We start from the raw sequence: 13,158 nt of genomic DNA, 5'->3' as shown, positions 1-13,158 counted from the left end.
CCTTACTCTTGCTGTCTTGAGACTGCACCCCTTAATAAAGCATCAGCACACAAGCTCTGCTTCACAGGCTTGATTTTCTAAGAAACCCGGGGTAAGACAAAAATCTTTTTCAGCTCCTTATATATCACAGTGGAGCTACTAATCCTGCTTTCCCCCTCACGGGAATGGGTATGCCTTCAATGAGCAATCCATATAATATTGCAAGCCATGATGTGATACAGATAGAGATTTTAGATTCAGTGGTATGGAGATTGCGGATTACTTTAAATATCATGCCATTAATTTAGGTACGTAGCATGTACATGGTAATTTAAAAATAACACAATAGGGAATGATCAGGTTGGTTCTAAACAGTTATGATCTGAGGAAAGAGATTACGATGAGTTTTAAAGCCACTGCATTATACAATGATTGATATAATTTGTTTATGAAACACTTGAATGTATTCATTTAACAATACAAGATTAATAATAAAACTGTGTCCTCAGTTTATTAAGCATTCTTAACTTGCTGGTGGCACAAGTGGTTTATTCTTTTCCAGTTACTGTTATCAAATACATGCTGTCAAATCTCCTTGTATTACTTCTCTATTGCTGTGTTACAAATTACCACACATTATCAGCTTAAAACAATACCCATTTCTGACATCACAGTTTCTGTAGGTCAGAAGTCTGGCATGGCTTAAATGGGTTCTCTGCTAAGGGTCTCACACTCTAGGAGTCAGCTAACTGGCTACTTACCAAAGGATCTTGGAAGAGCCTACCTCCAAGATCATTCAGGCTGTGGGCAGGACAACCTTGTGGCTGTAGGACTGAGGTTCCAGTTTCCTGGTTGTCAGTGGGGGGTGTTGTCATCTTCTAGAAGCTTCTCACGGTCTATTGCCAAGGGCCTTCTCACAGGCTATCCACAGACCCATTTGCAACATCGAAGCTGGAAGCAAAATTCCTTAGTGTACATCCCCATTATGCTGAAATCTGACTTCCTCTTCTGTTGCCAGTCAGAGAAAACTCTCTGTTGCAGTCGGCTCTATATTAGCCAGTGGAGTACTCCTGTATTCATCCAGGTCTTTAGAGACACAGATGCCAAAATGGGATTAGATGTGCAAGGGATTTATTGGGGGAAAAATGCTTGTGAAGGAGAAGGAGCAGGAGATGGAGGAGGTTGAGAGCACTACCAGGTCGTGATGTTGATCAGAACCCTATGAAGGAGACAGGGAAGAAAAAAGAAGCACGGTATTAGACAACAGTGTGGTTCTAAGATAGTTCCATCAAGGCTGCCAGGAATGAGCCCACCTTCGTGTCCCTCAGCCAAAGGAAAGCATGATCTTGGTTCCAGTGCGGTGGTAGATGGCAGTCTGCAGCAAATGGGCTGTTATGTTCTCTGCAGTAGGAGATCTGAGAGCACATTTTCATGGCCACCACACCTGCAAACTCTAGGGCTCTTCCATGGGCTACACCAATGACTCATGATTACAAAGATTCTCCTTAAAACCCCTATATCTCATAGTTGTCTGTGTATTTAAACTGGAGAGAGGTGGAGGGCTTGACGGGGTAGCTGAGCAAGTTCAGCCTCTCTCATCAGAGGCACCCCCCTCACCTTATTTTTGGCTTTCTTTAAAATGTGGTGTCATTATGGTTCTTTGTTACTAGCTTTGGGTTTGGTAACCAATTTTTGGAGCAACATGAAAAGGTCCTTTCATCCTATTTATCTTTCAATAAAAGAACAAGTCCCTTCTATACTTCTTAGATGTTTAGTTCTTCTTAATGAGAATCTCTACATGCTCTTGTTTATTATATTATGTTTTTCTTTAAAAAATTTCTTTCAGTATAAAAGGGGTATATTCTCTTCAAGGAAAAATGTGAAAATATGAAAAAGTAGAAAGCGAAAAGTTATACAGTGACCTATAATGTAAAAATAACAAACATTAATATTTTAAGTATTTTTTTCAGGCCTTTTTTTTTCTATAGAATTTTATATTCTGCCTCCCTTTCCTACCCTAAAAGTTTATAGCATAAACCTTTAAATTTTCTTTTAAAAATAAGTTTTTGGTGATTGTAAAAGTAGTACTGGTTTGATACTGCAAATTGGTAATATGAACTGTGATTCTGCTGCCTAGAGATAGCCACTATTAATATTGCATTTCCTTCCAAAAATATGTAAAAACCTGTGATAGTTCTACTTGTTTTATTTTGCATCTATTCTTTTCCATTAAAATGTTATGAGCATGTTATTCATAACATGTTACAGATTACTGACTACTCTAAAAGGTGGCAATTTAAATACCTGCGTAATTTTCTATAGTGTGAATTCTCCTGTTGTGTATATAGATGTCTAACTATTCACCATTGTCATTAATTCTGTGACATGCATATTTCCTTACCTTTCTTATGATTTTCTTAGGGCAGATGCCTGGGAGTAGGGATACTAAGTCAAAGGTGATATATATTTTGAAGGATTTTGATAAATATGTTACCAAACTGTTTTCCAGAAATGTACCAATTTACCCTCCCATCAACAGTGAATGAGAGCATTTTCTATTCTTAACCCGTCACCCCTCCTTATCTTGGCTTCAACTCACTGGTAGTTTCTCTTATGTATCCTACTTTCTTTATCCATGCGAAGATGTCCTGAGCTGGTTGTGAGGGAGATGGTTTTCAGTGAGAGGAGAACAATCAATCGTTTTTGGTATATCTTTAATTCAGTTTCTCATTTCTGAATTTAGAATCTACCACGAAGCACATATATTTTCCTTTACATCTATAGAACAGATATTCAAATACGTCTGTGTCTGGCTTGCTGTAATCATAGGAGGCTTTTCTGATTCTGCTACTTATATTTTTTTCTGCTTTCTCAGAAGGAATCTTTTTCCATCTTGCTCTTCATCTACAGCCCTTGGCTACTTTTTTCCAGGAACCAACTTCTTTAGAGACTGCCTCTGACATAGAATTTAAAGTGACAATATACCTTCAAACAGTAGAAAATTGAAAAGAAAATTAACTGACTTCATTATGGCCATGGTTGCAAAATGTTTGGCTGGCTAGGCTTACAGGTTTAGTTTCTGACTCTGGAGCGGAATGTTTCCCTGTGAGGAACTGTTTCATGTGTTGCTTAAGTCTTGGCCTCACTGGCATCTGTTCTAACCAACAAGAAGCGTTAACTTTGCCTGGAAAAGACGTGGGGACATCTTCATGCTTTTCTGTGAGGTTTGGTCCTGTACTGGGGGTTTCCAGACTTGGGTCAGTGAATCATGGTGGGGGTGATGGTGGAAACTTTTGTGACTAGGAGACAGACTGAGTGCATCTGCTTACTCCAGCCTCCACTGATGTCTGGTGCCCAGCAAGACAGGCAGATGTGTGTCGCAGTCGGGGCTCTCCCAGTGCACCAGGCCTACATGGCCGGAGCCCTTTCATTAGGACCCAACTTCTCTCTGATGTCAAGTTTCTGTTTTTCCACAGGCCTTTGTATGTCTCCACAAGACATGAGAGAAACATTTGTGCAAGCTTTTAATCCCAAATTTTCTCTTAGTCTGATACCTGAAGCAGAGAAGGCACCGTACTGGATTCATAGTTAGGGTAGATGCACAGTGCTACCAATCTCATCTTGGAGGCAGAGTCATTTTGCCCATGACTGTAGTCACATGAACCCCACATCTGGCAGGTAGCCCTGAGAGGACCATGGTGAGCATGGACTCTACTGAAGGTCCCATTCTTTCTGATATTCCAGGAAAGGAGCTCTCATTCCCATCTGTTCTATGTGAGCACAAGACCAACACAGCTGGTCTCAGACATGATCACATCCATGTTGATATAAGAATGTGTTCAAATAAGCAATCTGTAGTTTGGAGATTTAATTAACCCCACAAAATAACTATCTTCTGTTCCCTGCACGATGGCTTTCCATGAGTTGAGTATGCTAAGATCTCACTCTTGGGCCATGACAGTAATGTTATGTCAAAAATTGACCTGGGTCCAGCTAGACCATACCCTTTTTGCCTACCACTTCTAGACTGGAGAGGAAGGTGAAAGGAAACGTTTCTTTTGTCCAGAGAACAAGGGTAGATTTGGACCTAGTGTTTGTTAAATGAGAGGTAAGGGAAAAGGACTAGGGGAAGGATGAGAAGTCTTGAGTCAGGGTTCTTGGGTCTTCGTTGCTTATTTTGAGCCCACTAGATGTACAAGTCAATAAAGGCAAAGCAATAGTAGGATTAAATAAGGGCTCAGAGAATCCTAGCAGTGTACACAGTCAATAGGGGATATTTGAATTCAAGATTGAAACAATTATTATTTTCTATTTTTATACTTCCTTCCCCTCTCCTTTTTCCTAGTAAATGCAGGATAAAACTCACTTCAGAAATTCCTTGAATAAACACTGGTGTTATGGCCTCTGGTGAAACAAGCCTGTGGGTAGTCGGATTATAATTAGAAACAAAATGAGTCTAATGGGAGGGGGAAAAAAAGGAAAATTTGAAATTTGGAATGGGCCAAAATTTGGATCAGAGTATAATGCTCTGGTAGATATCAGATTGGATAATACAGAGAAGAGGACAGAAGGAAAGAAAGAAAATGTTTAAAAATAAATTAATTGCAGCCACATAACAGATCCTTTAGCAAAATTAGAAGCAGCCTGAACCAACACAACACACAACTCTGAATTAATAGACTATGTTCAACTTAATGGCTATGCAAGCCAAGGAAGCAATACAATGGTGAGTCACTTAAAATAAGGCATAATTTTTTCTGGAACAAAGAAAAGAGAACAAAAGGGTTGAAAGACTAAAATGAAGATAAAAAGTTTAGATATGTGCATCCAAAATCCTGAGGAGGCTAGAAGCATTCCAAAGCAAGACAGAATGAGCAACGAGAAGTGAGAAGAATGCACTTAAAGAAATGTTTTTGTGTTTGTTTGTCTTATTTTAGGCTTCACAACGAATGTAAAAGACAAGTCTCAGGAAAAGATGTAATTCTATGGAAGAAAAAAGATAGAAACTAACATTACCCAAATGAAAACAGATGACGATAAAGATCATTTCTTGAACAATATCTTCACATCATGGCTGGGCAAAGTGGAAAGAGACAGAAAACTGGTAATTATTGCCAACAGACTTAAAATACGTATTTAGGCAGTAAACTTTTTATCATTTTATTTCTTTATTTTTAATTTTGCAAGTATCTCATGAATACATTTTTTAAAAATAACAATTGAAATGATGCAGTCAAAGAAAAAGTTCCTCCTTTGGCCCCACCAAATCCCACTTTCCTGTCCAAAGAGTTAATCAAAAAACATACTGGAAGTAACAAATATGGAAGGTCATAATTTTCTCCATAAGAAAAATATATGCTAGCTATGCCTTGCTACTCTTATTATGCTCACTTTTGATTATCAGGCAACTTTGAATATAAAATTTCTAGTATTGCTATTTCTCTTTTGAATTTTGTGATGCTAAAATGTTCTTGAAATTAAAATGTTCCACCCCTTCCCACTCTTCAAATCCCCATCTGTTCTCTTGTGAGCACAAGACCCACACAGCTGGTCTCAGACATGGTCACATCCACATTGATATAAGAATATGTTCGAGTAAGCAATCTGTGGTTTGGTGATTTAATTAATTCTACAAGACACCTAAAAAGTGCCAGGTGGAAGGACACAGATAAATAAGACAGGATCCCAGCCTTTAAGGAAATCTTGGCATAACACTAAGGAAAACTCAATATTTTCATCCAGCAGAAGCTGGAACTGAAGTGACTAGTGCCTAGGCTTTGGAGTCATGCAGATCTGGGTTTGAATCCAGCCCTGCCACCTATCATTTCCATGATCTTTAGAAGATGATGATAATGACACTTCATAAGATTTTGTCATGCGTTGCCTTTTCACACTGCTCCATGCCACCTCACACTTTATGGCAACAGATTCTATCCCTCTGGCCACAGAAGTGGGCCCAAGATAGGTCAGTTAGTGTTTATTATCTCTGGTCACAGTGATTGGTTCAGAGAGGGACACAGAATCTAATCTGGGCCAATCAGATTCCTTCTCTGAGATTTTATCTTTTTCTATCTGGAGCTAGAAGGGAAGAATTTTTTTTCTTTTGGATGATGAGGCTTTAAGCAAATAATTTCAAGGGTGCCTGCAGCCATTGTTTCAGTGTCACGGGAACAGAGAATAAAGCAGTTGAAAAATATTTTATTATGCATTATTTGAAATAATAAAATCAATATATATGTACATGTCTATGTATAAACACAATAACCCCATTCCTTGACCATTCTTTAGAGGTGATTACTATCCTGAATTTTGTGTTTATCATTTCTTATCACAAGTATAGATATACCTCAACAATTTATTTTTGAGCAGTTTTTTGAACTTTATAAATAATATACTCTATGTTGTCTTCTTCATTCCACTACATGGACAAAAAAATTAAGAATTCTGACTACCTCAAGTTGTTGGTGAAGTCTGAAGTAATGGGAACTCATATCTCCTATAGAAATGTAAATTAAGAGAATCACTCTGGATGAATAATCTAGCATTATCTTGCCAAGCTGAATATGAATGTAGCCTAAGATTTTGCAATTCCATGTCTAGGTATATGCACTGGAAAAACATTTGCTCACGTACTGTGCAGATGTTTACAATGACTTGCAGAGTCTCTCTTGATGAGGAAGGTAAAAAAAGAAAGTAAGCCAAGTGTTATTGATGGGAGGATAGGTGACTACGTTGTGCATTCACATGGCAGAGTAGTATGCAGGAGTGGATATGGAGGAGCCACAGGTACATTCAACAGTGGGAACAGATTTTAGAGGCAATATTGAGGAAGAATAAATTATTTTCAGGAACAGTTGGACTCTGGAGAGTTTTGTATGCTGTCCTCTTGGACTTTAGATCAATAACTGGCCCTGACAGCAGCCCACTTTTAGGCCATTGTACAAGCAGGGAGCAGAAACTGAGCTGGGCAGTAGTAGTCACTATTCCAGACCCACCATATTAGTCACCCTAGGGAAGGGAGAGCAGTGCAGAGTAAAAATATTCATCTTGGTGATAAGGTTGAGAGCTACGCTTTGCCTGAACATCTGGACTCCTGAACTGAGTTGGCTCAGAGGGCTAGGGAGTAGACAGTGAGGAATTTTTCTTTTGCTTCAGGACTGGAAACCTATGACCAGCTCTTTGCAGTTCTTATCTGTGTAGTGTATATGGTCTGACCCAAAAGGCTTTTAATGACTGATTTACTGTCATTGATACCATCTTTGAGATGAGTTAAAGTAGTTCCTGAGAGCTTCTGGTAGGAGCCCTCCCTGCTGGGTCCATTTGGGGGTCTATGTAGTAGCAAGCTGGTCATTTTGGGCTTCTCATTGGAAAGTGGTTTAAACAACCTCTCCTTTTGTGATCTTAGGTAAAGCACAAAGGCAAGTTTAGAATTTATTTTCAACATTTAACATTTCATCAAGTATCACATTGTGGAAGGGGACGAAGAGAAGTTGGTTAAGGAGTACAAAATACAGTTAAATGGAAAGAATAAGTTCTAGTATTTGAGAAGAATTGTCATGCTCTCAACACAAAGCAAAAATGCTTGTGATGATGGATATCCCAGTTACACTGACTTTATCATTATACATTGTATCAAAATGTGACATGTACCCCAAAATATGTACAACTATTATATATCAATAAAAAAAGAAAAAAACACAGTTAGTTGATCAAGACAAAACAGCTAGAGATTAAAAGAAATTGGAGAATGATGGGTTATCTGCATGTTTGATAGGGAGAAAAATTGGGGAGACCTATAAAATATAATTAAATGGGAAATGAAAAAAAAATCATATTGTTTTACATTTTAACATCTTTAAAAATAAAGATATATCTTACAATTGACAGCTTCTTAACCATTATGAAAGGTGGCATTTTTTTTTCTTTCTTGATGGCACCTAAAATAGAGAGGTATCCCACAATCAGTGGGGTCTTAGACTTGATTAAATAGGGTATATTTACCTAATACAAATAGTCTTCTTTTGTTCTTTTGCTAGTAATCATTTTTATACATAGTAATCTGCACATATAAAGAATATCCACTCAACATTCATAAATTAGAGGTTGAGTCATTTCTATGGTTTTGTAGTGGCTGGTGGAGGAAGGGAGGGAGTGTCTTCACAGTGTCTCCGCTGTACTGTCTAGCAACAAGGAAGAGGCACTGCTGGAAGACAGCAAGGGAGTGAAAGGGAGAAAGAGAGAGAGAAGACAGTGCCTCCCTGATTTCCTGATTATACATTTTGCCCAGGGTTCTTTGAGTTTTAATAATAAAATCCCTTTTGCTTGTTTCCAGAAAATTTCTATTTCTTACAATCAAAGGATCCCCTATTTCAAACACTTAGCACCTTTCCCAGTATTTAGTGAGTTCTCTTCATGTGCTTGTTATTTTCTTATTATGCTAAGGGGTTTATTGAGATTCACCAAAAGTCCTTGGAGAATAGAAAGGAAAGGAGGAAGAAGGTAATGATGTAGTCGCCAGCTGGTGTAATTGTGGAGGATCTTGAAAATGGGTGATATTTGGACAGGTAGAAGTGGAAGCCAGAGAATCCGTACAGAAGGACTGGCCAGCAAAGGCAAATGGGAGGGCTTCACTGGGGAGGGAAGAATTTGGGAGCTGGGATAAGGTGCATTTCGGAAAAGAGGCTGGGCTTGGCTTAGAGGAGCTTCATGTTCCACATGATGGGATTTTCCTCTATTTGGAAAGGTTTTCAGAGGAAGCAATAGGGACCAAGAGACAGCTTTCTTTTTTCTTTTCTTTTCTTTTTTTTAACCAGAAAAGTGACAACCTAAGAACTTTCTTTAAACATATCACTCTGACACCAATGTGTAAGATGAAGTGGAGAGGAATGGAACTGTACTGGGAGGCTGTGACAGTTTGGGTGAGAAGAAATGAAGGGGAAGTGTGATATCAATATTCCCTTTCCGTGTGACAATAAATGGTGGACGCAAAAGAGTGAACATATAAATGGTCTGTGTGAGCAGCCTCATAATGATAATCAAAATGGCTCACTGCTGCATAGCTGACCTCCTCCATACAGGTGCGCTGTTATATTGACTTGATGAGCAGATGAATCGTGGCCTCTACTCCTTCCCTCAGCTCTCCATGTTTGCCCACTACCTGGTCTTACCTTTTTCCCTTCCCACTCCCAGTCTCTTTTATCCAAATTTAAACAGCAGTTTTTCCATTTCTTCCTTGTGATGCTGCACATTTAATCAGACCATTTCAGACATTCTGTGAGTACACGGCCACACAGAGTAATTTGGGAAGAGCCTAAAACTAACAATTTACACGGGCTGAGTTGGGACCTTTTTTCCTTTACTGTAGCATTTTGACAGCAAGAAAAATGACATGAGGATAGCACTTATTGATTCACAGAAGGCCTTCCTTGTGAATGTGGATGCAAATTCATCTGTGTAGTCTAGACAAATCTATGTCTATTTGGGAGGTAAAAAGCTATAGTATTATAGATGTTGTCACTGAGATTGACCTAAGAGATTCTGCTTTCCCAGTGGACAGTCAGAAGTAATCCATAGACATAATTGACTCAATGAATGTTGTTATAAATGGTATTGAAGATGGTATTTTACATTTGGGAGAATAACTCTTACACAGTGGAAGTTAGGGAAAAATAAATTGGGAATGTACTGCACAGTTCTGGCCATGTGGTCATTTTAATGATGTAGTAAAAATAGAGATGGAGCAAATGAGTGCTTCTTTATGAGGATGGGCTGACTACTTAATGCTCTCAATCTGGAAGGATGAAGGTGGAGTAGGATGTGATAAAAATTTACAGTATCATGAAGGAAATAAATCAGGTGAGAATATTTTCCTAGTAAAAAACAGCTCAGAAAAATAAGAGCAAAGGACACATACTGAAGGTAGTTTTAAGAGAAAAGAAAAAGTGTGGCTTTATATATTATTCCAAGAGATAGGTCAAAATACGGTAGAATTTAAGAAGGGCTTAGATAAACTCAAGGGTGTAGGACTCGTAGGGGGCATGTGTAAGAAATAGGCCATACTTTTTGTTTTAAATCAGAATAATAACATATATTAATTGTAGAAAAATTATATAAGCAAAATCTTAAATAGCTTAAAAACCTATAATTTTTAAAAAATAACTTTTGATATTTTGATGTATATCTTCAAGCCTTTATTTTTATTTTTTTATTTTTTTATTTTTGAGACGGAGTCTCGCTCTGCCGCCCAGGCTGGAGTGCAGTGGCCGGATCTCAGCTCACTGCAAGCTCCGCCTCCCGGGTTCACGCCATTCTCCTGCCTCAGCCTCCCGAGTAGCTGGGACTACAGGCGCCCGCCACCACGCCTGGCTAGTTTTTTGTATTTTTTTTTTTTAGTAGAGACGGGGTTTCACCGTGTTAGCCAGGATGGTCTCGATCTCCTGACCTCGTGATCCGCCCGTCTCGGCCTCCCAAAGTGCTGGGATTACAGGCTTGAGCCACCGCGCCCGGCCTATTTTTTTTTTTTGTTTATGTATTTAACGTATCCAAATGGGCTCAAACTAAGACAAGCAAAGTTACAATTTGCTTTTTCAACTTGATATTTCGTGATATTCTTTCCATGTCTGTAAATTTAGAGCTACACAAACGTTTCAAATGACTGCTACATGTTGCTTTGTATTGATGTGCTATAATTTCCTTGACCAATTCCATACTGCTAAAAGAATTCTGTGTTTTTCTATATGTTTATCTTCTATGTTTATAATACTTTTCTCAACTTAAAAATGTCCCATTGGATCTTAAATGTAATTACATTAAGTTTATAGATTAATTTGGAGGAAATCTTTACAATAGGCAGTGATTTTATCTAGAAACAGTGTATCTTTTCATTTTTCAAGTCTTTATGTGTCTCATTAAAATTTTCTTATTTTATGAATATTTGTTCTGCATATTTCTTATTAACTTAATTATGTTCACAGCATTATTATTATTACTTTTTATTCCTATTGTGAATGGTTTCTCCCATTATTCTAGCTGCTTATTTAGGGCATATAAGAAAATTATTGCTTTTAAAATATTTTATTGTTTTAAGTGGCCTCCCTGACAAACTTTCTTACTGATTCTAGCTTTTTTTCAGGTGTTTCTCTTAGGTTTTCAAGTTTAACCAATAAAATCATCAAGAAATAATAATTTTCCTCTTCTTTTTCAATATTGATACTCCTATTTTGTTTCTGGGTACATTTTAATTGTCACACATTTCTAGAATGATGCTATATATTAGGTGTGTATGCCTGTCTTGTTTCTCATTCTAATGGGGATGACTTTATTATTATGTCTTTAGGTATAATATTAGTAATTGCCAGGCACGGTGGCTCACACCTATAATCCCAGTGCTTTGGGAGGCCGAGGTGGGCAGATTCCTTGAAGCCTGGCGTTAGAGACCAGCCTGGGCAACATGGCAAAACCTTGTCTCTACTAAAAATACAAAAATTAACCGGGTGTGGTGGTGCACGCCTGTAATCCCAGCTACTTGGGAGGCTGAGGCATGAGAAACACCTGCACCTGGGAGGTGGAGGTTGCAGTGAGCTGAGATAGTGCCACTGCACTCCACTCCAGTCTACTCCCTCAACAGAGTGAGACTCTGTTCCACATATCCCCCAAAAAAGGGTTGGAAACTTCTTAAGTCAATTTTGTTATTTTATTTTTTTTCTAGTAAAAAAAGTCAATTTAAAAAAGTTTTCAAATTAAATAGCTTAGAGTTCTATATAATGCTCAGTTTTTTACATCTTAATTTTTAATGCTTAAGTGTTACTGTTTCTTGCTTAATAAGAAAATATTTGTGTTATAGATTTTCCACTGAGTGTATCTTTGATCAAACATCACATAAACCATAGAAAATATGATGTCATACTAATAGTATTTTCTTTCGAATTTGTACTGTTTTGCTGACCAAAGAGTTTAGAAGAGTACTTTTTAATTTCTAAGTATCTTGATTTTTTGGTCTATTATTTTGTTTTTAATTTCTGGAATTATAATTGTATTATTCAATTTTTAAAATATTCTTATTTACTTTTGACTATTTGATCTTCCAGTGGAATGTAAAATCTTCTGCTCTGGTGATAGTTCTGTTAATTTTCTCTTGCATTTTTAATAGTTTTAAAATACTTCAGTGCTATACTTAGCTTTTATATATTCATTGTGGATTTTACTTTTTTCTGTTTGACAAATTTGTCTAATTTAATCATTCTTCCTGGCTTCAATGCTGTTTTGTTCATTAATATTATTCTTGTTTTGTTTGCATTTCCCTGGCATATCCTTGCTCATCTCTCTTTTTTTTTTTAACTGTTTCATATCATTTTGCTTCAAATGTGCACCTTGCAAACAGTATATAGTTGAATTTCATTTGTTGATCCAGTATGTCTTTATCTTTTATCAGTAGATTTTATCCCATTCACATGTATTGGTCTTATTTCTGTCATTTTATTTTATATATTTTTTGACTTTTTTCTCTCCCGCTCTCTTTTTCTTTTTCCCTAACATTGTTCTACTTAACTCTGGTCTTTTTCCTGCCCCCCTCCTGTATATTGTCTGAAAGTTACTTATTTCTAGTCTCCCAGTAGTTATTCTTAATTTTTTAAAGCGTATAAACTCATATTTGTCTATCAGGAGTGAAATGACATTCCCCATGTAAAATGAATGATTCATCACATCTTCATTCCTTCTTCCTTCTTGCTTTCACCCCAGCAACCCTTTAGATCCAAACAGCCAAATTCAAATAAATCTTGTTAATCCTTTATTCTCTTTAATTTCTCCATAGCATTTGACTATGTTAAACCCTTTAGATGCAGATTATTTTATTAACTTCTTTTCTACATTAACAAATCTTTCTAAAATAATTATTTTTAGCATTTGTATTAAGTTTCAAAATCTTCTGCAAATTGGTTAAGTAGATATTAATGGTAAATTAATACAAATTGGCTTCATTGTCCACTGTCACAATTTTTATATTGGAACATACTTATATTTGAATTCTGTTTATTGAATTTATTTCCTAGCATGCTGGAATATTCTTCCAAATAAATTTATCAAAAGACTATGTGATTAATTTTCTTTCTGAGTTCTTATATGTTTGATTAGCTCCTTATATAATTGTGGTCTTCAATGTTTAACTTATCCTCAAAATTC

At 37.0% G+C, this 13,158-nt stretch overlaps 1 long non-coding RNA gene across 2 annotated transcripts in view; it reads left to right on the top strand.

Moving 5' to 3' along the window:
* Positions 1 to 13,158, top strand: part of LOC110743472 — a 208,942-nt gene that overhangs the window by 4,962 nt on the left and 190,822 nt on the right. For both annotated transcript variants that reach the window (XR_002522580.2, XR_002522579.2), the window contains one exon: positions 4,917 to 5,083. This is a non-coding gene — a long non-coding RNA (uncharacterized LOC110743472). The remainder of the gene's footprint in view (positions 1 to 4,916; positions 5,084 to 13,158) is intronic.

This window comes from Papio anubis, chromosome 5, assembly GCF_008728515.1.
Source record: "Papio anubis isolate 15944 chromosome 5, Panubis1.0, whole genome shotgun sequence".
In the NCBI taxonomy this organism is placed as follows: Eukaryota; Metazoa; Chordata; class Mammalia; order Primates; family Cercopithecidae; genus Papio; species Papio anubis.
Note: the sequence above shows the minus strand (reverse complement) of the source record. Positions and strands in the feature narration are given on the sequence as shown.